The following is a 23,389-nucleotide window of genomic DNA, read 5'->3' as shown; positions in this document are numbered from 1 at the left end:
TTTTCACCCACTTCATAGTGATGACACTCGTTTGAATGTCCCATACACATTCGTTCTTTTGTATTCCTTATGGGAGGTGTTTTGAAAGACAGGACACACAGTTCTTTGACTTTGCAGGGCCTTCGGGTGGTACCAGTCCTGTTCCTTGGTATTTAGTGTTTTCTGCAAAGAGCACGAGTTAGATATAAAAGCCACACCTACTTAATGCATAGGGGTATCATGTGCAAATCCTCCTGAAAGCCTCTCAGGAGGCTTCATAAGGTAGACAGAAGATGAGGCCCACTGGCTGATACTTTCCCTAGCTTCACACAGCAATGTCCTGAAATTCTAATGGCTATAAGGATCTCACAATTAACATTCTCTGATGAGGCAATATCCTAAGCATATCAAAATGTATAAGGATCATTTACAGAGAGAACAAAAAGTGTAAACTAAGTTTTAAAGGAAAGACATTTTTAGCATGTTTTTGCTGATTACAGCAATTTTCAGGAAGCATTTCATTCACTCTACTTTCTGTATCTCTATCAGTATATATGGTTACTTTTACATATAGATCTAGAAATTCAAGGAAAAAGAAAAGTAACATATGATACAACATGAAATCCAGCTGTACCAAGCATGCTTCAGCCAAGGTTGCCACAGTGGTATTGCAGATGAGTGTATTGTCGAAATGCCTGAGCTCAACTGAAGAGTACAAGCAGACTGAGATAGCAGTTAATGCAAGCTGACTTTCCTTTATGATTTCTCTTGACACTACAACAAAATAAAGTCATAAAAATATCCATAATCTAAACATATTCTAAGTAATTCTGGGATAGTACAATTAAATTCCTTGACATTTACAGAAAAACGTTCTCTTCACTTTGCTTACTTGACCAACTGGTTGTTTTTAATGATGTAGATCGAGGGCTGCTCCTAAGAAGCATTTCAGAAATGTTAAATGCTGACTTTTTGTTTTGAACCAAATTAAGCCTCCCTAAAAATTATTTCGATGCTTTGGCTGGTTCGGTACACACTGTCCTTGTTTTGAAAGGACACTCAACTGCAGACACACAAAACAATTAGTGACATAAAAAATAAAATACTGCAGTAAAAAACATATAAAACATCTTAACATCATAGTAAGCCTTAGCTTTGCATCTAGCTTTTGGTGTTTGGTATGCAGAGAGGAAACCATAACTATGTTTTAAATGACTACTAAAAATCAGTTTGTTCAGCAGGAAACTTTAGGGAAGTCTGGAGGGAAATGCTGAGTACAACCACTGTGAAGTTTGAGCCTCTAAGGAGTGATAATTAAGAATCTTCTCCAGAGAGTAGGTGCTTAGAAGCAGTCTTTCAAATTTCTGAGCACTCTTCTTTGAGACAAAAAAGCCAGGTGCCTGCCTTTCCTTTAGATTATTTGTGGTAAAGCCAGGTTATGCTTTATCCCATTGCCCATTTTCTCATGTGTCTTAATTAGTCCTTCCTTCAAACTTTGTTCTAAGTCATGCATGCAACTGAGGTGAGATTAATGGCCTGTCCTTTCCCACATCACTTTTCCCATCCCTTCTTAAATAAAGGTAGTACATTTGCTATTCTGTACTCATATCCATTCTCCCCTGAGGTTTATTAAAAATATTCACCAGCAGTCCTGCAATTTCATGTGCCAGCTCTTTCAGCATTGTGGGACAGAAATTAGTTGGTCTCCAGGCTTGAAAAGATTAAGCTCTTTGGGTTCCCATCTCGGAAATGATAATTTCTATTTACATAACTTCAGTCCTGTTAGCCATCTTGCCTTTGCTGAAATGGTCAACATCCCAGGCCTACTAAATCCCAACAAAAGCCATTCATTTCAATTCCTAGCTATGCATGGATTACGCTTTCTCTCTCTCTCTCTCACTGTATAGCAAACAATTCTTCACTCATTGTTCTTCGTGTGTATATATATATATGGCTGAAGAATCTTTTGCTTTTTTCCCCATTCCCCATTCCCCTGAGCCACTCAGGGGGAGGAGATAGAAGAGAGTGTATGGAGAAGGAGGAGTTTTTAGTTTCTCACTGTTCTACCTTGTTAATGATAGGTAATAAATTTTGTTAATCTCCCTATGCTGAGTCTGTTTTACCCATAACAATAACAGTTGAGTGATCTTTCTGTCCTTATCTCAACCCTTTAGCCCTTTTTCGTCATATTTTCTGCCCCTTTTCCTGTGAGGAGGTGGAGAGAGAGCGGATGTGGTGGTGTTCAGCTGCCCAGGAGGGTAAAACCACCCACTTCTAATTTGCAGAACCACTTCTTTCTGAGACCACTTCTTCCTCTGGGGATTTTTTTTTTTTTTTTTTTTTGTCCTAACAGCTCTCTCTTTCCATGCTCCAAAGTCTCCATTTTTCCCAATCTAAGTAGTCTATGCATGGAAGCACAACATACAATTGCTTTCCATGTTGGTGGGTCTGTCTCACATCCCTTTATTAAGAGGAAGAGTCAGGCCATGCTGTTTCAGTTTAGTCCAGTTTTTCAAAATTTAAAATCAACCCATATTGGTTGTGTCTAGCAAGTAGGAGATTTCTGCTTGGAAGTTCAGAGGCTCAGTTTTTGACGTTCAGTGCCACACCCCCACACACATCTTAAGCTATTTTTTGTCTGAGACACTCCCCAGTCAAAGAGTGTTTCTATCATTTTCTTCCCTGCTAGGAACTAGAAAATATTCCCAATCTGAATACAATCACAGCAAACACTGAGAACCCAGTAAGTAGAAACATAAACAAGAGGTTTAATGTACCAAAGTGGAGCATTACCTTCTTCTCTAGTGTCTTTTTAATTGTTTCAGTCATTAGACATAGTCTCCATATAATAAATGAAGTCATCACTTTGCCTTGTTCTGTGCTCCAGTATATTTACAAACTTTTTAAAAATGCCAACTATTTCTGTTTTGTTGTATGTGACTCTGAGGTATTTTAACATTTCTTTTGCAGTCCACAAAGGCACACTCATGCTATTACAGTGGTTGTTACTGAATCAAGAATATCAGATCAATATAAAATGCACTCACAACCAGTTTAACCAGCCACATCATGGATTCAGTTAATTGGCAGTCTCCTGGAAGCTTTAAATGGACCATCTGCAAGTGAAGACTAGAATTGTAGATGATCAAACTCTGTTGAACTGTAGCAGCCCAATATATTTAACATGACTAAAGTAATATTTAAAGATGTACAGTTTATCACTCTATAAAGTAATGCACCACAAACTGGGGAAAATATCCCTGTGCAAGCCTCAAGAATGTATGTGATAATCCCATGTCATTCAAGTTAATTTAAGCATTTCCCATAGATTCTTGGACCCAAAGGCAGTTCTCAGGCTTCTTCTTAAGTCTACTCACTGCTCAGATTAAATCCATTGTAAATAATGGTGCAGACCACATTTAACACAGTCAGACATGGGAAAAACAAAGCTGTCCATCTGAATTCAAGGAGAGGCTGAGCAACAGGTATCACTGGCTGAAGAGATGCTGATATCTGTTGACAAGAATGGCCCAAGACATTACACCCCACATGAGTGTAAGAGAAGAGCTAGGAGAGGATATCTTCCTGGGTGTGCTGTTCTGACAGCTCTCTGAAGTTCTGCTAAATGCCAGAATCAACACAGGTATATTCATCCTCACTAGGAATAATAGCAGCAAAATTGTGCACATTAGACCTGGACATTGAAGAACCAAAAACATATTCAATCTCCAGTGGTCATTTCACTCTCAGTGAGCAATAAATCCAACTGACCTCATATTGTGGAGGAGGGTATAACTGTAGCAGCAGAAAGCTACAAAGGAGTATTAAAATATAATGCTCTGACTGCATGCTGGGGTGGGTGGCGGTGAATCAATCAGGTTTATTGAACCTGCTGTCAAAACCAGACTGCTATAATTTGCATCTAACACACTGTTTTCTACTGAATTGTCTCTCCTCTCCAAGAAGCATGCAATCCCAACATAGTTTTTTCAGGTGGCTCTTCCTAGGGTCCTCCTCATCTCCCAGACTGAGAGGCCTACTCTTATTTAGCTGTCAGCTCTTTCTCCAGGTGTTTTCACTCTGAACAGATATACTCCAGTACTGGATGCCTGCGTACATGTGAGTTAGAATCACAGAGTCATAGAATATCCTGAGTTGGAAGGGACCCATAAGGATCATCGAGTCCAACTCCTGGCACCACACAGGTCTACCCAAAAATTCTGACCATATGACTGAGAGCATAGTCCAAACATTTCTTAAACTCTGACAGGCTTGGTGCCGTGACTACATCCCTGGGGAGTCTCTTCCAGTACACAACCCTCTCAGTGAAGAACCTCTTCCTGATATCCAACCTGAACCTCACCTGTCGCAGCTTGACACCATGCCCTCGAGTCCTGTCGCTGGTCACTAAAGAGAATAGATCGACGCCTGCCCCTCTACTCCCCCTTGTGAGGAAGCTGTAGGCCGCGATGAGGTCTCCCCTCAGCCTCCTCTTTTCCAGGCTGAACAGGCCCAGTGACCTCAGTCACTTCTTGTATGTCTTCCCCTCTAGTTGAGCAGAGCCACATTATCCACCTTGGTCCTGGTTTGTTTCCAAAACAGATTTCATTACTGCTGAAATACATGCCATCAGCTACTTGCCCTGTCTAATGACAGATGACAGAAAGTAAAGCCAGTGCAGAGAAGGATAATAAAGGATGACTGCAGGCTTATAAGACCTGTAGTGCATACCGGTATTTGACAGCAGATGGCCAACACTTACAGACATTTCAGCTTTATCTAGCACTGCTCGTTACCTGAATATGCAGCATCTCTCCCTTATAGAGCTGTCTGCTCTCACATCAGATCATATACACGTACCATAAACTCGTCTGTTCAGGTTCTCTGCCATTGACTGCTGCTCAAACACCTTTCTCTCCTTTGTCTGCTTCCGAGCAGTACTGACTTTCTCCATCATATGCTTCCTTTTCCCTGCCACCACCTGTGCTTGTAATCCCAGGTGAATTCAGCTCTCACACTCATGACCCATACAACCCACAACTGAATGGCTCCTCATCTCTTTTATTCAGTCCTCCCACTCCAATAATTGCAGCATGTCAGGACACACTGTTCTTGCTGCCTCTCATCTCTTTTACAGTAGTGATTCCCCACTCTGACTTCTCTGCCTACCCTTCCCTTGGACTCTCTCACCCTGGGTGGCACCAATTTCCATGCTCCAGCACTGTGAACTTCTCCACCCTGATGACTAATTCCTCTTTGGTCTTGCATGCTGACGTAGGCCTGACTATCACTTCTTTCCTCCTTTCTTTCATCTTATAACTTGGCAATCCCAGTAAAACCTCACGATCCCCTTCCTTCATTCTCAACATTTCTGATAGAAAAAACAAGATCAGATGTATACTATGAATTTGTCCTGTCAGCATTTAACTCATTAAGCAAATCTCTCCTTTCACTTGAACAAAATCCTATGTTGTCATGGATGATGATTATTTTGCTGTCGTTGTATGCATTTATTTTCAGAGTACAACTGGGTCAGGTGGACCTTCTGGTAGCAAGTGTACAGGCTGTGGGAAGCAAAGTATCTGTGGAGTGCAAGATGTTGGCATGGAGATCCTGTAACCAGAAGAAACAGATCCACAGAATCCAGCAAAGACTGATGTTACCTGAAACAGACACACGACCATGCCTCAGATGTAATGGGAATAAAGGGACACCAAACGACCTGCAGAGAGCTCTCTGAGGAAGCACTCCAAGTTGTTAAGAAGCAAGCATGAAAGAAGACTACTGCCCTGCAAGAGCAGAGGAGAAAGGGGCAGATTTGTTTACAACCCCTTTTTATCTGTCTCAGCTGAAGTTTTCTCTATTTTCAAAGATTTCCTTTTAGTTTCTGTTCTAATAAAACTTGGCTATTGAATTTACAAGTCCTTTTGGTCTATTCCAGCATGCTCACTGTAAGGACTGTCATTTGAGGATCTTGTTGCACGTTTCTATAATCCTTGCAAACTTTTCACTATTTCTGGCTGCTCAAACAGATATTCCCACTTCAGCTCCTGTTTCTGCACAGGAGCTGAGTGTCTTATTTCAAGGGAGCACTGACACAATACATTATGACCTCTTATTTCCTCACTTGCTTCCTTTCTTCTTTTCCTCTCTTTCCTCCAACAGATGAAGAATTTAGCATTTGCTTTTCTTCTCTAATCCTTCACATGTCCTAGTGAGTCAGTCTTGCTGCTCTTCTCCCTTTGAAATCACTCTCTCCCCCCTATTGTTTTTCCCCTCCAATTGCAGCATGTTTGCTCTTTCCATACCCATGACCTCATTTGTCTCTTTCCTTTTGTCACATTTCTCTTTGACCTTTCACTTCCAAGACCCTTCAATACATTGCTGCTACTGGATGTCAGGAATCCCTTTTTTACCGTTCATCCTCAACCCCTTCTTACCTAGGTTCTGCTTTTCTTGCCCACATGCTCTGCAGAGCTAGTCCCTAATGGCTGCTTCATAATATTCAAGCAAGAACTCCATTTTCATGTGGTTTGATATATACCCTTCCTGGTACCAAATTCTCTGGTTTCTGTTATTTTATTCTTTTTTTCTCTTTACTCTCATATTATCACCAAGTGCATTTGTCTAACTCCATCTAACTCCCCTCATTTTTGCAAGGAGCCAGTTCTTCTAAAGCATATCCCAGGTTAACATGAAATCAGAAATGCAGATATCTTCACCTTGCTATAACCTCAAGTACCTGCGTATACTCCATATTTGTCTCCTACGAATACTCATTATCTCAGCCAACTTCTCAGTGATTGATAGCCATGAAGTGCAACAAAACCTAAAAAGAGTTCCTGACCTGTCCATTCCACAAGCCCTTCCTCTTTTTTCGATCACTGTAACTCACCACTTCGCTTGTTATTCAGGATGATAAAACCCTGTCTAACCTCCAATTCTGAGCTCTCATCCAAATTCTGCAGTGCTTTCTTGCATAAGATTTTTCAGTTATAATCTTTCCTGTCTAGCTACTGTCATGCTACTAAAAATCACTTCCATAATCTCACTTCCATTTTGCTTACTGAAATCATATTCATAGCCAATCTATTCAACTACACCAGCTTTTTCACTTTGTATCCTTCTATGGACTACTTTCTTTACCACAAAAGTCATAAAATAATTTTCTTCTTTCTCTTTTAAAATACTTCATAAAGCACACTTTCCCTATAATCTTTTACTACCTGTTAAAAGACTACTTCCAGTCCCTATTCGGTTTGTGACCCCTCCTGCCATCATTTATTTGCTATTGTTGTTGTTTTTCTGTTTTTCAAATGAATCTTTCAATTTGTTGTACCACTGTGCCTTATGTCTTCATCCCTCTAAACCGTGTATTCTCCTCAGCCATGGTATATGCAAAAAGTCATACACTAAAACAATAAAAGTATCATTTTCCTGTTTCCTCTCAGTCTCTCTAGTAGCTGGATGTGCTCACCTGTAGCCTCTAATCTACACTAGGTAGAAAATTCCTTAAAGCAGAAAATTATTTTGTGTGAACTATTTCCTAAGACAATGGGCACTGATCAGTGATGAAGGCTCTTTACTGGTATTATAACACCAAAAAATGGTAGTAGCATCATTACAGTAAGAGGCCATCGAAGTCTATTTTTGCCAGTTGCCTTTGCCAATATCTGGGTGAAAAAACTTCATCAAGAATCAACATTATGAAGACGCAAATACAATCATTTGTGCCGGAAAGAACTTTTAGACTGCAAATGCATTGCATGCCTGAAAATAACTGGTAATTTATTAAATTCAAAGAAATAAAAGCTAACTGACTCCGCTGTACCCTGCCTCTGGATCTCATCTCTTTAGAATTCTGCAAAATTTATGTAAGCCTAATATAATCTACCTATGTGTCATTGTTACTTACATTGTGGCAGCACACTCTCTACATGAACCAGGACCCCAAAACCTCAGCGCTATTCAAAGAGAACCAGATGGGGAATACATTCTCAGCTACAGCTGGGTCTATTCTGAATGGCACTACAAGCCATGTTTTCAGAATTGTCTCTCAAAAATAGTCGGTCAAATAAAAAAGAAAAAAAAAAGAATTTCTGTACTAAGACAATGCAGATCATTTTGCATACCATCTGCAAAGTACTAATTATACACACCGTTGCTATTTGTCAGTATAAGATATTTCAGAATGATATCTGTAAGCCATCTGCCAGCTATCTTACTCACATTCTTTAGATCATCAGCAAGAAATCTTACACATTTTTTCCTTAGGTAACAATCTGCAATATGCAAAAGTAGTTAAATGGAAATGACTTTCTAAAAATGACTTAACATATAACTGAATTCGAGTGAACTCCGAATGAATTATTTTGAATTGTTTTAAAATGTCATGTTTGAAGTCATGTTTTTGAGACTTCATATTAGGTGTTATGCAAGACTTTCCATTCCATTTTATTTGCTTTATGATAATTTATTCTGTCCTTTATGTGATCTTTGTTTAGAAACAGCAAGGACTTCATGTGTTAAAAATAAAGCATCATTAGCAGTTACATTATGCAAACAATTTATGTTCCCCTAATCCCAATCTTTGTATTTTGTACCTGCTTAATATGAAAAAGTTTTGTTCAGTTGGTTTTATTTTTGTTTCATTGGTTGTGCGCTTTGTTGTTGTTGTGTTTTTTTAAACATACATGAAGTATTATTCATTCTTGGGGAAGCAGTTTTGCAAAATTTTTCCTCCTTTCTCAGCTTCTCTAAATGTGTAATTTCATTGCACAATTGGGTACAATTTAGGTACAGGAAACAACATGGAAAGGAGAAGAGGAATTAAGAAAGTTAATTCCCATACAAACAGTGAGCAAGAACTATAAAAGTGAAACATTCAGTTCAGTGGCCATCACATAACCTTCTGCTATGACTGAAATGACATCATATACATGATCAAAAGAAGATCTCATAACCAAATAAAAGTCTTTCATTCAGATACATGAGACGTGAAGAGTTGTACTCAGTTCTTGACTCTGTAACAGGATCCTGACATGACCTTGTGCACATCATTTAATCTCTCCTTATTTCAGCTCTTTTCCAGAGGAAAACAAACAAAAACAACAAGAACAACAACAAAAATGTTAATGGTCATTACACCACGTTTAAACATCCCACTGCTTCTCCTGGCCCCACCCAAGCATCGTGAACCTCACACTCCAATCCCTCACTCTGATGCAGATCATGCCATCACCAGAGCTGATGTCCTACACTTATCAGCAGATTACTGTTGTAGGTGTTGTAGCAATGCAGAAGAAAAAAGGGAATTTAGTAAGTATTGTACCAATGCAGAAGGAAAAAAAAAGGAATTTCTTCTTCAAGGAGGATAAAACTTAGTATATGAAATTTCAACATCTACAGATACAGAAAGGATTTTTTTTAGACTTTTTTTCAGGAGGTAGTAAAGATGACATGCAAATGTCTGTAAACAAATCCTTGGTGTGTAAATTCTCCAGAATCATGAATCAAATAATCCAGAAAGGCTCTGTTCCATTGCACAACACCTGCTAGGATTTCCCAACAAATCTATACAGAAACAGAAATCATAAATATATATACATATATATATATATATATTCACAAAACCAGAATCAACTATGGATAAAGAAAAAAAAAATCAGTGTTTTTTTTGGTGGGCAAATGGGTTACTTCATAAGAACATGAGCTTCTACCTTCACCACCCTCACTCCATCTGATGGAGTTTTTCTACTGTCAAGTACATTGAGTTTATATTTTCATTGCCAAAAAAAAAAAAAGAAAGAAAAAAATGGCTATTTGACAGCAAAACAACTAACCTGATTTAGCTAGAACATTTTGTAAGAAAATCAGCTATGTAGATACCATCTTAATATATCTGGCTGAGGTCAGCCATAGTTAAAAGGACATTAATTTCACCAAGCTATGTCAAGGTAAGGACCACTTGACTCCATCTAGGACTTTGCCACAAAGCAACTATCTGAAATTAATTATCTCAATTAAATAAATAATAATTAAAAAAAAAAACTATTACAGCAAAATGAGTACATATTGTTATTGCAAAGACCAACCATAGAAAGTTCATACAGGGCTATGCTGAGACAAATGGCTCACAAAATGTCAGAAAACATGCCTGACAGATGGAAGAATCACAAATAGCTTGAGTTAGTCTCTCCTACATCTCATCAGCTGGCCTAGAAACTACAGGTGAATACAGGTGACTTGCTGTCAACCAGAACCCTCAGGTCTCTTGCTGCAGAGCTGCTCATCTCCCAGTCTGTAGATATATCCAGGGTTGCACCAACCCAGGTGCAGAAGGGGGAAAAGGGAATAAGTCAAAGAGAGTTTCCTGCATTCTCCTACCCAAGCACACATGGAATCAAGCAGAAGTTAACATGCATTTATTATGGGAATGGATGGAATCAAGGCTTAATGAAATGAAAAACTATCAACAGATGTCGCCAGACCAATACCATTACTTTTCACTAATGCATGCAGACAGTCTTAGGGCTAGCTATTTGTTAAACATGCCACTGCCTACTTTCCAACCCAATATCACATAGCCTCTAATCCCTACTGAATCATATGAATACCACAAATGTTCACAGCTGGAATATGGCATTTTGTTGTTTCTCTTTCAGAATATTTTATTTGTTTTTTTAAGTCATCCCACAAGCATCTCTGTTTGAATTTCCTCCAAACCATGTTCAATCCCACAACAGGCTGCCTCTCAGTGCTGTGTCTAATCAGTGTAATAACAACAGAGCTAAGTTAGAAATGTCCTGTTGAATCCAGCACATTAAAAATAGGATTGTTTGGGAGTGTGCATACCAAATCACATGGCTAATGCCAAAACATTACCCAGGTAAAGAAGGTCTTTCTCAACAGAAAACAATCACATGGTTATTGCGCAAATGGTGTCAATACAGATTCAGTACTCCCAAAGAACCTCTTTATTGTGCCAGTTATACGATACACTCAGCTGCTTTCTTCTCCACTTCATTTACTTCGTTTTCAAATAAACAGTTTTATGCTTGCAAAATCTTACTTGCCAGATACACTACGGTTTTCATGTGTGTCACAAGCATTGCCTCAAAGAGCTCACTGCCTGCTTTTCAAGGGGATGCAGTTAGTAGGAGTAAGAGAGAAGACCTAAACTGAAAAGATCATTCAGCTTCTGCCTTCAAGCAAGCACACAGGTTCAACTAGAAATGAGGGTTTTATTTGTACAGGCTCACATATGCTTGGCTTTGTGGAAAAGGTAAGTGTTAAGAAGGAATATCAATGAGAAAAGTGCAATGACTTATCAAACGACCTAAAATGATGTTATCCAAACATAAGACAATGTAGAAAAAGGCACAGAGCATGTTTATGTATGAGTGGGGAAAAGTGCAGTAGAGCAAGGATTACTTTACAATTAACCAGGTTGGAGATGTGGGCAAATATGGACTTACACAGGACTGCAAGAAAAGAGTAAGATTTGAAACACTGTGGCATGGCAACAGAAGGGGGGAAAAACTTCAGTGCCACATTGTCACTGGATGGGAAGAGCATGGGGAAGGTACTGAGAAAATCAAGAGAGAGCTTGCAGCAATCAAAAGAGGATGAGGGCAGTTATCTGGGCTCCGTTTCCTGGCTGATACAGACAGAGGTCTAGCTCTTCAGAGGAAAGCAAAAGAAGGATCAGCAAGATTGGAGCCTGACACAGGCAGGAAGAAAAAAAGCATTATCACTACTCTTACCATTCTGGGTGGTGGGACAAGTAACCGTATAGTATCACAGAGGATGAAGAAAGGCTCAGGGAGGCAAATCAGTAGTTTTCTGTGTGCAAGATTTGGTAAAGAAACATCTAGCCATTCCTAGCCATGTCTGGGGAAGGGACATGTTCAGTCCTTCAATGTCATGGAGATCCAAGGTGCCTCCTTGCAGTGACACTTCCACCAATACATGAACGTGTTGGTGCAGTGGTACCTTGGAAAACCAAGTCAAATTCAAGTATGTGTGATATATTGAATAAATATCACAAGGTATTCTTTTAGCATTTTCCAATGTCTTGATATTTTTACTTCATTATTACAAGCATGTGTTTCAACATGCAGTCTCTAGCTTTCATTTAAACCCAAGAAAGATAAACAAACCCTGCTTAAACTGTCTGTCTCTTGAAAGGAGAAATTGAAGAAGATAAAGAATGAAGAAACAATTAAAACTTTGAAAATGCATGTACCACCAAAAATCTCTATGGTATATGCACCTTATTTCAGATCACCTCTTTTAGAAGATAAGACACTGAAGCAAAGGTAATAGCTGGTTTCAACAGAACAGGTACTTTGTGAATCCCATGTTGATTTCAATGCTCCCTGACATGAGAGTTGAAAGCTTTTTAAGAAATTCTCCATGCGAAAAGAGCAATCATTATTAGCAGCAAAACAGAGATATACCTTTTCCAACCAAAAATAGACATGACTAGAGAGTTTCAGGATGTCCTCAGTTAATCCACAAAACATTTTTATAATCCTGTAATTTTCACATTGTTTAAAAGCTGAGCAAATAATCTACTGAGACAATTTAAATATTTTTCTTGCTCACCAACTGTCTACACACAGTCTGACTGCAGTTCATTTGGTACTGGGACTCTGCTTTGAGTGCTTTCCCACAGCAAGTTGTCATTAGCAGTCCTTGCAAATTGTTTAATTGATTTCCTTTAAGTAATCAAACCCTGCTGTGGCTTTGGTGCTTCATTACCTGTATCAAACATTACAGTTGTCTTACAAGGTGGTCTTGTTCTCTTATGTTGTGGCTGTAATAAAGTACTGCTGTAATTTATTCATTTATAATTTGGCAGTTCCCATGTTCTCTCACACAGACCTGTCCCTTTCATCATGGCTCTCACAGGCTTAGTTATATAGATATGAGACTGAATGTATAGCCTAAAGAAGCTTTACCACTGAGTTTAGAAGGCATTTAACTTGGTCCTAGGCCTCCAGTGCAACAAAGACAAAATAGTCTTTAAACTTCAGTCTGTAATCAGTATGAATCTAGATTATGAGCCGGAGGTTTTTCAGAATAATCATCTCAAGCTGTGGCTTAGTTTTCAGGTATAGCCATAATAAGTTAATGAAATCGGTGCTCTACATCATAACCTCAGCACAACAGAAATATGTGTCAAGAATATTTTCAAGAAGTAATTTTCTCTAGGAAAAGATGAAGAAAAGTGAGAACGATTGAATCTGTGGAAATTGTTGACCTTTTCATGTCCTGGTGTTGTGGTTATCCTAGCCTCCCAAAACAACAGAACTTTTGCCAAAGCACCCCCCCAAAAAGATGTAGACTTCCAGGCCAAAACGATCCCAAATTGAAGATATTAAATCAGTACAATAATCAATATATAAAATCAGTAATATAATCAGTATAAATGAATTAAGTTTTTCCATCTGTTATTGTTCTCGTTGACAAAAATAATGTATTGTTCTTTTTCCAGTCTACAGAGCATCACAGAGCTCTTCCCCAAAGCAACTGGGAAAAAAAATGAGCTTTGTGGATGGTGGATGCATCCACCGTCTTTTTTGCATGAAAATAACTAACAGATGAGTATTTATATTTAGGATTATAGTTTTGTGTAGACAAACAGCAGATAAATGTGTGCCCTTGGTATCTGGGTTACATCCTTTAGGAATTGGGCCTAACGTTCTCTTTCCATAGGAAGAAAAAATAATAATAATAAAATAAAATAAATAAAATAAAATAAAATAAAATAAAATAAAATAAAAAAAATAAAATAAAAAAAATAAAATAAAAAAAATAAAATAAAATAGAAAGATTCTAAGAAGCAATGCGAAAATGAGAAGATGAGAAATAAGCCTACTTTGAAATATATCAATCATGATACACAAATGCATGCCAGAAGCACTTTAATTGCATTCAGGATAAAGTAAAAAGTACAAGAGATGTAAAACAAAGTGGAAGATATAATGAGATGTAACAAATGAGAACCAGGAATAGCTGTGTTGCAAGTCAGAGCAATATGCAAGCTTATTTACAAATCAGAGGAAAAATAATCACCCTTGGATTCAAGAAAAAGCCTTTTCCAAACCTCTCATTAACTGTATAGTGATGCATGTAGTTGCCAGATTTTAATGATCTAGCCTAGATTTTTTAGAACTGATTTGCCTCCATTTGTGACCCTTTGTGGCTAGCAGAGAGGGTCCAGAGGCTATGAGAAACCCCTCCCAGTAATCCAAAACTGGTCATGACTGCATACCTACATGGTCTACACTGTGACAGAAGAAATACACAGCTGAACTACAGCAAGAGTGATGCAAACTAAGTAAATTCTATGATTCTATGAAAGTGTGATCAAGGCAAATGCATGCAAACATGATTCTGGTTTCCGCAATGGTCTACTGCCTCATGGAAATATTATAATCTCACTTTTTCCTTTTTTCTTTTTTTTTAGTGTTGCCTGTACTTCCTTCTCTGTGGCAAGTCTGGCAAAGTTTGGAACTAAGAGAGACTGTGGAAGGCATGGTTATCTTATATCAGCAACTTCAAAACTAGAAGGAAACAAAAAACAGCCTACGAGAGCAGGTAAAAGCACAGCTCAAGGCCAAGACCAGAATTTCAACCTATGTCCTTGAGTGCTCGTTGTGCCTTGAAATCTTAGATCACTACAACTGTCTCACTGAAGGACCTTCAAAGCACTCTGTATATTCTGCTACATGAAAGAAAGGTTTTCAGTGTTATTTTCTGTTTGAGCAAGAGAAATATGGTATTATATGCCTTATACTGGCAAATAAACAGAGGTGAAAAATGGCTGTAGCACAGATGTGCTTGAGAGAAAACATAGCCAAATAAATGAAAGGGAACCACTGTAGCAGTGATTCATGTGTAGTAAAGGTATTCTACCCATCTGCTTGTTATTCTGCAAGGCAGCTCAGTTTGTCCAGATACATCAGCCTGCTCACTCACTGCTCGCTACAGCATCCTATTCACCTGTTTTTTTCTTACAGTGCCAATATTGATAGCCCTATTCCAAATAGCCTCAAAATGATGGTCCCTGCCAACAGACAAATCCACTGTGGACATTGTGACCACTACTGAATGTTAGAGGAAGCAAATCAATAGAAGGGGTATCATAGTAGTCAGCTGGACTGCTCGGAACACCAGAAAAGAAAAAAATGGATGTATGAAAACTTTATGCAAGAAAACTGTATTGTTTGTCATTCATTATTTAGTTATCTACCAGTATGAAAATTTTCAGCAGCACAATCTGGAAAACTAATCCATGCTTTGTGCCGTAGGTCTGCCAATTTCAGGAGCAAAATTCTCATTTGGTTTCAACGGATCCTTGTTTTCACTTCACTGTGAAAAGAAAGACTTCAAAGAATATCACATTATTTGCAAACTTCAGCCTTTGGCAAGTAAGTATGAACAAATACTCTCACAGTTCCCAAACATTTAAGAAGATTTACATTAAGTGCAATAAATAATTCAGTTTGCATTGCTCCTGGTACAAGCCACTTTATGAGCTCTGGTAAAGATGTACAGAGAGAACATGCACAGACACAGTGGATAAAACCTGGGCTAGGGTGAAGTCAGCTGACCTTCCTTCTGACTCTAACAATGTTGTGCTAAAGAATGTGAGAGGTCTTCTATTGATATCTACCTTTCTCATTTTCTCAGTGAGGCCTGAGCCTCAGCTTCTCCATGTAGCTGCAATCAAATTTAGTCAATGTCATGGAGAAGAGACACTGTCTCATGCTACCTGACTTCAGCGGCTCCACTGGTTTCCACAGTCAGAGCCTGACAGCTTGATATTTCCCAGATGGCTCAATAGCACAATTCTTGCTCTTCTTCCTGACCCCCTGCATGAACCAAACTGAGTTTATGACATAAAGCTGAAAAGTTTAAAGGAGCCAAATCAGAGTCTGAACAGTGTTTTCATTACCTCTCATATTCTTTACTTTTTACCAGGGGCTTTCACAGACCATAAGGAACAGTGCAGCATTTCTTGCTCTAAGGAGACCTAAGCTAATAGTTTTCCCAGTCCTCAGCAAGACACTGATTGCAATGCTTTTGTTGGAAACTAAAGCTATATCCCTTTTTCAGATGCGTCTTAGCTTGCTGCCTAGAGGCACTAGACGTGCTACTCAAGGGCCCTGTCATGGAGGAGGCAGTGCAAACCATATCGCTGCTAGCATCGTTATGGTCAAACCCAACAGAGTTTCTGCAGATTCGGCTGAAGGATTAGGAGCTACAGAAATGCTTCTCTCCAAGTAGGCGGTAATCTTTAATACTACTGCTATTTACAGATGTGGTTACTTAGATCTACATATTCTGTCATCTGCTCTGCTTTTAATACAGTTAGGAAAACACTAAAAGAAGCATGTCTGCAACTATTAATCTGAACATTTTAAGTATTTTCTCAACCCTGCTCGAGGCCTTTGGGTTGGTTATAAGAAAATGTTTGATTCACCTTTTTTTTCTGACCTAAGTTTTTGGACAAACTTTTAAAACCCAAGAAAGAGTGTTCCTGGCAAATAAGCCTCAGTTTCACCCACACAATTATTTGTGCCAGAGTGCCTGCATGTTTATCTAATCAAGGAGTAGAAAAACCATTATGAAATGCTTCTGATCGATAGCCTGTAGGCACAGAGCTCGTAGGCACAGAGCTTAAACGTTGAATATTCATTGTCAATCAATAGTGTAAACATTCAAAAACACTTGTTGAAAAAACTCAAAACCCTATCTGAGTAAACCACAATCTGCTCACAAATATACTGCTAATGCTAAAAGGAACATTCCTCTAAATGCTATTCTTTGCAGACTGTCAATACCTTTCCAACTATATATTTAAGTTGCTTAAATCTTGCTGAAAAGTACAGAAGTTTTCTGAATTTAATATTTCTTTTCAGATCAGGAAAAAAGAGGGCTAGGTAAAAGACAGTAATGAAATATAAAGATCTGAAAAGGAGGGAGGGGGCATTTAGAAAGATTTTGACATTTGGTCTATCACATTTTTTAAACTAACCATGTGTCAGGAATCAACAGATTTGTTCCATTCACACAAGCATAGCAAAAGGAATGAGAAGGAATGACATATAATTGTATTTGTAGACTTTCCTATTCAAGTAAGATGCCTTTTCAGACTTTTAGCCCAGGATGTGGAAACTTTTCAAACAATATGTTAAACAATTATTTTTTTTGCAGTGTTTCTGGAAAAACATGTGATAAGTCATACGTGAATAATGTAGCACCACATTTCACTTGCAATACTTAAAATGTGGGTATGAAGACTTTCGAAGTGACACTCATCTTGCAAGTAAACTATTTATTCATTTTTTTTCAATGTATTTCAAAGAAAAAAGACTTTCACACTTCAGCAGTACAATCCCTAGGGACTTAAAGATGATTTAGCAATACCTGGATAGTGTTCAGCTGTATATTTTTCTCAGTGCTTCTTTAGTTTGCTGAGCCATATACTGTGGTGCACTGTTTATAATTTGCACTTTTATGACTCCATCCAGATGAGAATCTCGAAGTATTTTTCAAACAAGAATGAACTAATCCTTGCAACTGAAGCAAGGAGAGGTTCAGTGACTTCCTCAAGGACAAAAAAAAAAAAACAACTTTGATTCAACTCACAGACTCCAGTCTGGTACATAGCAAACAGCTAGTGTCCAAAAGTTCCCTATAAGTTTTCAACAACATTCCTTTTTACAGCCCTGATTTAATAATGTGATGCAAATAAATGAAAGAGTTGTGGTTGCTGAAATGAACTAGTTTGGGTCAGGAGTCAGATTTCCCAATGCCTTCTAGTCATCATACCCGATTTTCTGATTGGAAAATTTCTGGAAATTAGTTAGGGCATCAGAACAGTCTGACGTCCCAAGCTAAATATCATAGATAAAAATTTACGGCAAGCATCACCATCCTGTCATGTGATTTACCTTGGCAGGGGGGTTGGTCTAGATGATCTTCAGGGGTCCCTTCCAACCTCATCCATTCTGTGATTCTGTGAAAAGAACAAAATTAATTGCTGATAGCTTTCAGGAGGAACAGCAAACAACCTTGACAGAGATGTGGCGTGCAAACCTAGACCCCCACCTAAAGTACTGTGTTCAGTTCTGGGGCTCCCAACATAAGAAGGACATGAACCTGTTGGAGTGAGTCCAGAGGAGAGCCGCAAGGATGATCAGAGGGCTGGAGCACCTCTCCTATGAAGAAAAGCTTGGGGTTGTTCAGGCTGGAGAAGAGAAGGCTCTGGAGAGACCTCATAGCAGTGACAGGGAAAACCTTCATTATGCAACAAAATATGATACTAGCTGTCCAGACAATAACTAGGGGGGTTATTGCAGGACTGGGGAAATGATTAGTTCGCAGAGCGTTTTTATTTTTATTTTGTTTTCAGTCATTTGTTGCAAAGGCATGTTTTTCAAACAATTAAATATGCAAAATATGTTGAAGGATTAACTGAAATGTTGAAAGATTAACAGAAGGAGGTAATATTAACTGTTCTCAAGTATCCATTGCTTCAGTAAACAGCTCATTCTTCAGAGCTCCACTGCATCAAAAATACAGTAATTCACTTTTTATTTCTAAGCTCTCTATTCACCCTATTTTTTAAGAAAAAAATAATTTAATATCAAGAAATCCCAACTTCTTGCACCTTGCAGGGATTATAAGGAGTGTTGGCATGCATAGTGCATCTTAAAAGATTCTCTCTTCTGCATAGATGATACACTGGAGTATCAAAGTTTCTGATTCACATCTTAGCTGAAGATGTTTTCAGGGTTATGTTTAAAACCTTTAAGCTTCAAGGCTTGATCAAGCATTAACACTTCGCTAAAGCAGAAGCCCTGATGCTTGAGAACAAACGCTGAAGTGAATAATGTGGTGCTAAAGATCATGCTGGAGATTTTAACAGAAACTGAGCATATCTACTTGATTACATATTGAAACCGTCTCTTTTCACTTAGTTGCTTTTATCTGTTTCCATATATGCAACATGTTTATTAGACAACGTGGGATATGCTCCCAGGTCAAAAAACAGACATAACTATTAACTCGAAGGGAACGGGATAATATACACAAACTGAGGATATGACCTCTATTTTCAGTGAAGTGACATAAGCCTCTCCAAATGAAAGAATACACTGAGAGGATAGTTTGCTTAGCAGCAGGAAGCCAATTAGAACAGATTCAAAAGGTCAAATTACCAACTATTTCTGATCTTACACTGAAATCAGCAGAATTATTTACATAGACAGAAAGAAGGAGCTTTGCTGTTAAGTAAGATCAGACTAAAATCCATGCTCTTTCTAACATAGAATTCCATCCCTTACCTAATTACATATTTATTACATTACTAGAAGCTAATTTAAATCAGCAAAATTAATTTCAATTCATTTTAATTAATTTAATTAAATTTAAACTCAATTTTGATTAATTTAATCCTGGTGCAAAATCAGAATCAGACCCCAAATCCATAGACAGTGAACTCAATGTTTTACCTCATGTGAAAAGAAAATAAAAACAGAGTTACAAGATCCCTCTTTTATGTTGGTTCTGCAAAGGATGCTTAACTTGTACAGAACAGCAGCGAGTGCTGAAGAGAAGCAAGAGTCTCTCATATACACGCCAACTGCATGGCACCTTCAATTCCCCAGAAAAAGGTTGCACAAAGTCTGAAAGCATTAGGATTTCAAGGATAAGCTTGCCAGTTGCTGTATTAGCTCAGCCAGCCAGCATTTCCATGGGAGATAAACTAATGCCTCACTAATATATTGGCCACACTTCAGTAGCATTCTTAGAAGAGCTTTTGTGGTAGGATTGGAGGTAAAACAGTATTCATTTGAGAAACCTGCTTGGTTCTCATAAAATCACTGGACCCTTTTACACACTCTTCACTTCTTAAGAGACGTATCCTTTGTTATCCTATACCAGCTCTTCCATCAGATCTAGAGTAGTGCATTCATTTCCAGTTTCTCATATAAGGAGATGCAGAACACAGCATCTGATCCAACACTTCTTGCAGTGTGCAGTAGCAATGGCAATTGCCCTTTAGTAAGGCTATATATATGTCGTGGGAAAATAGTCCTGTAAACTTGGGATATGGTAGTGTGAAGAGCCTCACCATGAGCAGAAAGGGCTGAGGTAGGTAGCACTGTCCTATCTCCTATCATCCCAGCCACGCCAACAATATTGTCTTTTTAATTTGCAGAGTACTGCATCTCTCTATAATGAGATTCTGATGAAATAAAATTTGTAACAGTGTTGGCTTCAAATATCTCCACTGCGACTAATGAAGTTAATCCATATTTAATTTCAGGGTAACAAGATCAGATTTCAATCTCCAGTGTTACTTGTGGTGTGGTCACACCATTTCTCTGTCATGACAAAGCCACATACCACCAAAGAGAAAAAAAAGTCTTGCTAGAACACTCAAGAAATGGGCTTTAAGCTGTAAAGCAAGACTTGTCCTTTTAGACTTCACTTTTTCTGCATACATATAGTCCTTTTATTACTGCTTTATATGCCAAACTCATTCTGAACCTTAGTTATGGCACCTTAGCATTATGCTCCTCGAACTATATGGAAAATTAAGAATTAAACACAGAAATATTTACGTAAGAAAAAGGGAGAAAAATAGAGTAAGAGAGGCACAAGACTCGCTCTTAAAGTGCTATCTTGTGCTAAACACATTGTGCCAGATGCTGAGATCAATTTTTCTATGATATTGCCAACTGTCTTCAGCATTTGTTCAGGATATTCAGTGACAGTAGGTTAAGGCCAAGGGAAGAGAAAAGCGGATCATGTACTAAGTGGAATATCTGACATTTTTCAGGGCAGCAATCACCTCTTGCTGTAATGAGCAGAACACATGCTAATGTGCCATGGTGCATTGCAACCAGGAGAAAAGGTCACGCTTAACAGAGGGCTGCAGAAGTCGCTGCAAACCGAGCATCTATTTAATCACCACAATGAGGCCAAGAGCATTATCCATGGGTAATCATATTATTTCTCAAATACAGTTTGTCATGTTAAAACAATATTCCACCAGAATGAGAGGCTATTTGTGCCACTGTGGGATACTTTGAAGCTATGACTATCAGTTTTGTGGATTTGTGTCAAACGTGCAGGAGACGTGTGATATGCCGTTTGAGTTTTCCCATTAAATGAAACCCTGTGATGAAGTATTTATACAAGGATGTGCTGATACTATTTGGTCAACCATTTCAGGTAAGGGTGCTAAAGATCTCGTGCTAATTACATCATTGAAAAAGGCACCAGAGAAGCAGAACAAAGTGATTTTATTCACCCTTTCTTCTCTACTATTTCACAGGAAAATAATGATAATGCAGCAGGTCAAAGAGCAACAAAGTTGAAATATTATGGGGAAGAGAAATCTTTAATATGTACTTAACCATTTTTATCTCATTTATTATTCTGGGCTTATGAGGCAGTAAAGTACCTAGAAACAGGTTTATCTTATTCATGAGTATGGAGGTAGTTTTAGTAGTAGCTTTGCTTAATCACTTAGAGCAGATACTAGCATTGACAAAAATTTCTACAAGTTGATGTGATAAAGATATTTAGGAAAATAAATTGAGTTAATAAATACAATAAGATCATATCAACATCATTCCTAAAAACTTCTGACTCATATGTCACAAAAAAGTATAAACGCACCAGCGTATGCTGGGAACAAAGAGGCAGAGGTTAATTCTTAGTCTGATCATAATATAAGCACAATCACGTGAGCAGACTGAAAGCAAGTGTTGCTCAATTTGCACCACTGCGATAATAGTATGGAAACCAGGCAGAATCTGCTGCTGATGAAGCTGAGTAATTTTAACTGAGAAAATCAGATAGTATTCCACTTTTCAGATTGCTGCTTCCTCCACTAGCCCCTGGTCTTTCCTTGCAACCCGCTGTATTCATTATTACAAAGTTCAAAGTCTCTCTTCTTTTCATCCCTGAACACAGCCCCAATTTGTGCTCAGTTTCCAATTAGGATTCAGCTGCAGACAACAGATCAGCTGGAGACAGGGAGAAGGGGTGGGGGTCTTGCTGGAAACACTGGCCTCTGCCTCAGCATCGTGTTTCCATGCCAACAAATAGCACATGAAGACATATTGAAGTAGCAGGCTTTGTGAAGAAAAAGTACTGTTAATTTTACTTCACCTGCCCTCTGGAAGGATCATTACAGGGCTGATGAACGCTTATCCACAAACAAAAATGATTTAGAAAGCAAAAAGAAAGATTCCACCTTACCCTCCACAACCTCTCTGTGTATACCCATCCAGGCACTTTCCGGAGAACTTAAGAGAAGTAGGCACTCAAGGTACATTAGCTTCAATGCCAGGATGTTCACAGACTTTGCTATGACCAGCTCTGGAGTGTTATGTGGTTAAATTGCCCACACTAGCCACTGGATCTCCAAACCCAAAAGATTTCAAAACTTTACTGCTCCCCAGGTAACAGTATGGCAGCCGGGTGCTCTGTACCATTAGAGTGTGCTGGCTGCATGCTAATCTCTTTCCAGTCTCTTAATTTTGGTGTTATCACAAGCCCAGTTGGCAAATGTCCTCTGCTCCCTTGCCAAAGTGCATTTCATACTGGCCACAATAAAGCATTATGCAGGTACCAGAAGTGAGACTGAAATAGCAGGATGCAACAGAGCTACACAGATAAATAGATATCTAGCTCACATCTCTAAAACTGGTCCTCTTCAGCATTCAGCACTGGATGGTGCATATATGCATTCATGCACCAGCTAAACATTTCTAAAAAGCCTGGTCCCCTGGAGCAGAATTTACTAATGCCTCACAGTCCCCTTCTGCTGACAGAGCTAGCCCTTACCTTTGACTAAAGATCCTTATTTCCTTATTATTTACATCAGGGAATTGGTTCTTCCCTATTCCACTTCTCCTGAGCCCAGCTGCTGTGTCTCATTCTTGTCTGAGGTTGAGATGTATTTACTTGCCCAGACCTTTGACCCAAGCAACATAAACTAAGTGAAACATATTCTGAGATAGAAATAAGAGTCTTAAAACGTACCTTGGGTCACCACCATTCACTCCGTAATATCTGTTTGGCACAAAGATGCCACATAAGATGCAGTTGTGCAATACCTAGTGCTGCCAGCACCTTCTTTGGAAACAGAACTGAAGTGCTTTTGAAAAACATAATCCATCTCTTCACATAAAACTACACAGCTCATTTTACTTAAGGACTGTGCATCAGTGATAAGCTAAGCAACAGATTATACAGAGTATAAACAGGTACGTTGTAAAAGAGACTATAAACTGGTTGTATAGAGCTATCCAGTTAACCACTGAGACAGTATATTGATACTGTAGCATCAACATAGCTACATAAACAGGTA

The 23,389-nt window shown here is 38.6% G+C and overlaps 1 long non-coding RNA gene across 3 annotated transcripts in view; it reads right to left on the bottom strand.

Annotated features, from left to right (window-relative positions):
- LOC106044717 (uncharacterized) overlaps positions 1-23,389 on the bottom strand; it is a 492,161-nt gene that overhangs the window by 405,867 nt on the left and 62,905 nt on the right. For 2 of the 3 annotated variants that reach the window (XR_010830075.1, XR_010830073.1), the window contains exons 1-2: positions 18,157-18,275; positions 17,949-18,013 (exon numbers count right to left, since the gene is read on the bottom strand). This is a non-coding gene — a long non-coding RNA (uncharacterized lncRNA). Of the gene's footprint in view, positions 1-17,948; positions 18,014-18,156; positions 18,276-23,389 lie in introns of those variants that run through there. The other variant, XR_010830074.1, reaches the window with a different exon arrangement.

This window comes from Anser cygnoides, chromosome 3 (assembly GCF_040182565.1).
Source record: "Anser cygnoides isolate HZ-2024a breed goose chromosome 3, Taihu_goose_T2T_genome, whole genome shotgun sequence".
NCBI classification, from domain to species: Eukaryota; Metazoa; Chordata; class Aves; order Anseriformes; family Anatidae; genus Anser; species Anser cygnoides.
The sequence above is the reverse complement of the archived record's forward strand: the minus strand, read 5'-3'. Positions and strand labels throughout refer to the sequence as shown.